Below are 4,701 nucleotides of genomic sequence, written 5' to 3' on the forward strand. Positions count from 1 at the left end.
GTTTAAGCTTGGGGGAGTTGATACATCTCCGTCGTATCTATTTTTCCAAACACTTTTGCCCTTATTTTGGATTCTAACTTGCATGATTTGAATGGAACTAACCCGGACTGATGTTGTTTTCAGTAGAATTGCCATGGTGTTATTTTTGTGCAGAAATAAAAGTTCTCGGAATGACCTGGAAATCAATGGAGATTATTTTTGGAATATATAAAAAATACTGGAAGAAGAATCCACGTCAGGGGGCCACACCCTGTCCACGAGGGTGGGGGCGCGCCTACCCCCTGGGCGCGCCCCCTGCCTCGTGGGCCCCTTGACGCTCCACCGACGTCCACCTTGACTCAATATATTCACTTTCGGGGAGAAAAAAACCAGAGAGAAGGATTCATCATGTTTTACGATACGGAGCCGCCGCCAAGCCCTAAACTCTCTCGGGAGGGCTGATCTGGAGTTCGTTCGGGGCTCCGGAGAGGGGAATCCGTCGCCATCGTCACCATCAACCTTCCTCCATCACCAATTTCATGATGCTCACCGCCGCGCGTGAGTAATTCCATCGTAGGCTTGCTAGACGGTGATGGGTTGGATGAGATTTATCATGTAATCAAGTTAGTTTTGTTAGGGTTTGATCCCTAGTATCCACTATGTTCTGAGATTGATGTTGCTATGACTTTGCTATGCTTAATGCTTGTCACTAGGGCCCGAGTGCCATGATTTCAGATCTGAACCTATTATGTTTTCATGAATATATGTGAGTTCTTGATCCTATCTTGCAAGTCTATAGTCACCTATTATGTGTTATGATCCATTAACCCCGAAGTGACAATAATCGGGATACTTACCGGTGATGACCGTAGTTTGAGGAGTTCATGTATTCACTATGTGTTAATGCTTTGGTTCGGCACTCTATTAAAAGGAGGCCTTAATATCCCTTAGTTTCCAATAGGACCCCGCTGCCACGGGAGGGTAGGACAAAAGATGTCATGCAAGTTCTTTTCCATAAGCACGTATGACTATATTCAGAATACATGCCTACATTACATTGATGAACTGGAGCTAGTTCTGTGTCACCCTATGTTATAACTGTTGCATGATTGATCGCATCCGACATAATTCTCCATCACCGATCCAATGCCTACGAGTTTTTCATATATTGTTCTTCGCTTATTTACTTTTCTGTTGCTACTGTTATAATCACTATAAAACCAAAACTACTACTATTACTTTTACAACTGTTACCACTACTATCATATTACTTTGCTACTAAATACCTTGCTGCAGATATTAAGTTTCCAGGTGTGGTTGAATTGACAACTCAGCTGCTAATACTTGAGATTATTCTTTGGCTCTCCTTGTGTCGAATCAATAAATTTGGGTTGAATACTATACCCTCAAAAACTGTTGCGATCCCCTATACTTGTGGGTTATCACAGAGTTTTTAACAACTCTACCTCTGATGAAATTCTTCTTGTCTTTCCTTAATTTATGGCGAGGATCCAGGAACTATCTATGCATGTCGAAGCAAGAAAACTTGCGACCGGCCTGAAGCCAACGAAACTCAAGAGCTCCCTTGCATGTGGGGCACGGTATCTTCCATGCACACACTAGCCAACGAATAGCGCATACGTCGGCAAGTCATGCGTCGAGTACATGTACCAGACACGCATTATGAAGTTTCGTTTGTTAAAGGCGTCGTATGTCTTGAACCCATTATCCCAGGCTTCTTGCAATTCGCCCTTCAGCGGCTGCATGTACACATTCATATTCTTCCTCGGATAGTTGGGCCCTGGAATTATCAATGTCAGGAAAATGTTCTTTCTTTGCATAATCTGTCCGTGGGGGAGATTGAGTGGAAAGACAAATACGGGCCAACAACTGTATTGGGCTGCCGTCAGACCAAACACACTGAACCCATCCGTGTTGATGCCGACTCGAGGATGCCTCAGATCTGCCACTCTGTCATCATGTAATGCATCGAAGCTCTTCCATGCTTCACCGTCCGATGTGTGCACCATCATCAGCTTCCCATCTGCATCTAGTTGGGTTCTTTTGCCCGTTTTGTGCCATGTCATCTGTCTTGCCGTCTCTTCGACCATGAAAAGACGTTGAAGTCCTGGTACGATTGGCATATACCGAAGAACATTAACGGGATTTTGGTCTGCGTCTTCTCACCCATACCGTTGTCTACCACAACATACCTGGATGACTTGCAAATGGAACAATAGTTCAAGTCTGCATACTGAAGCCTAAATAAGGCACATCCTTTCTCACAGGCATGTATCTTCTCATAGGGCATCTTAAGAGCACCGATAATTTTGTCTGACTGGTACAAGTTTGCGGGTAGTACATGGCCCTTGGGTAGAAAACGTCCAAATATTGTCATAATTGCGTCATAGCATTCTCTGCCCAAGTTGAATTGAGCCTTCAGAGCCATTATTTGTGAGATGGCATCCAGCTGACAAAGCTCGGTGTGCTCGTGGAGAGGACGTTTTGAAGACTCCAACATTTCATTGAAGGCCTTTGCAGATTCCTCCATCTCATCGTCCAAGTCCCGAGCATCATCAGAGTCTTGCACCATGTCATGTATCCCGATACCATGCTCGTCGGTGCGATGACGAAGCACCTTAGCTCTGGCATGTTGGGCAGACTCGCCATGAAATGTCTACACCGTATAATCCGGCGTAAAACCGCACTTCTGCAGGTGTTTGCCCATTTCATCCTCTGTCCTCTTGTGCCAATTGTTGCACCCAGCGCAGGGGCACCATGTTGTCCTCTGGCCATTTGCAAATGCGGCTCTCAGAAACCCCTTAGTTTTTGTTAACCATTCAATTGTCATGTTTTTCTGACTAGTGTGACCAGTGTGCATCCACGCACGATCAGTCATCTTGCCTAGGTATTGGACACATAAGAAATATATATAAAAATCAACATGTATATATTCATTAGTTAATGGAATTTGTCACTTTTATTACGTCCATGCAACCTAGACGCTAATAGGTAAAGATATGTCCTAATCCCACCTGAGTATGTGTAGATTGGGTTCATTTTCCCATGCTCTGCTCCAGATCCGACGCAAAATTTTGGCAGCACCTCCCCGTTGTTCTCCTGATACACGTCTCGACAATAAGCAGAGAGGATGTGTACCCGGAGAACAACAGGGAGGCACTGACAAAATTTTGCATCGAATCCGGAGCATAGCATATGGGAAAACGAACCCAATCTACAAATACTCGGGTTGTCCATGGATAACGTTGGACAATTCGAAAGAATCACAGTTATAAATATGCAAATGCATGCATATTTATAGATGTAACCCTTTCGAACGGAAGATGCATAGTGGTCACACATACTGATGATTGAAGACACCTATAGCTAGCAAGTTTCATCGACGCGAAGACCGGAACAGAGCAAATCAAGGGGGGAGGAGATGTCATTTGTGCTAACCCAGAATGCAGGGGCGGAGCTCATCGAACACTAGACCCTCGCAACGATGAAAAAACTGCACATTTAAATCGAAAGATGAGTTTCATAGCAATATTGATTTTTTCGTCAACCTAACTAAATATTTACAACAGGACGAGTGGGTTAGGGGTTCCTCGGCGTCGATAGAACCCTAAATAGCAAGTATCATCAGTGCAAGATACATGAGGCGCTCAACGTTGAACACTAGATCCACGTCCCACAAGTGACGCTGGCGCCCGGCGTCCCGCAACAATAGTTCTAGTGGCCGATGACGGTCGAACACCTTGGCAAATTTGTCTGGCAGCCTCTGCAATGAGGATTAAAGCCAAGTTTTGAAATTTCAAACAACCAAACCGACTTGAGTCAGTTTGGGTGTTTCAAGTTTCAACACTTAGCTTTCAATCGTCATCTTAGAGGCTTCCAGACAAATTCGCAATGGTGTTCGACCGCCATCGACGCCGAGAACTGTTGTTGTGGGACGCAGGACCCCTGTGTCACTTGTGGGACATGGATGTAGTATTTGACACCGACGGCCACATGTATCTCGCACTGAGGATACTTGCTATTTAGGGTACCATCGACACCGAGGAACCCCCTAACCCGCTCTTCCCCGGGTAAACTAAATTAGCATGCATTCAATAAGCAAAACTACATCATCTCTTGCGTCCGTACATCGTCGAATATTATCACTACTACATCTCGAATAGTATCATACATATAGCATCGCTAATACAGCTAGAACTGTAGCGAACGACGGGTATTGCCGCGGGCGGTGGACACCCAAAGAGAAGGAACCATCACAGGATCATAGCTCCAATGAGATCCCTGAAGAACCTGCCAGGTATTGTCGAACCTGCCTTCCAACGCAACCATGTAGCGATGGACGTGCTCGTCCTCCTCGCTGACACGGTGACGTACCACCTCCGCGGTGTCCGAAAGCCTTGGCACCGTCACTGGCCCATGGGACCGCCACCAAACAAGGTTCGGGTCGACGACGGGCTGACTCCTCACCAACTTGCGCCCCCCGGAAGGTAGAACCTCCTAGTATCAGCCCAGCCGAGCCTAGTCTCGGACATGGCCCCTTTGATCAAGCGGGCCTCCTCCGCCGAGTCGACGACGAGGATGCAGGATAGGCATCGTCGACGTCGAAGCCAGAATAAATGCTTGAACTAAAAAAATAACAAAAAATTTCACATGTTCAAAATAAACTAGAAACTTAAACTAAACTAACTAAACTAAACCTAA

The sequence above is a fragment of the Triticum aestivum genome, chromosome 5A, assembly GCF_018294505.1.
Source record: "Triticum aestivum cultivar Chinese Spring chromosome 5A, IWGSC CS RefSeq v2.1, whole genome shotgun sequence".
Classification (NCBI taxonomy): Eukaryota; Viridiplantae; Streptophyta; class Magnoliopsida; order Poales; family Poaceae; genus Triticum; species Triticum aestivum.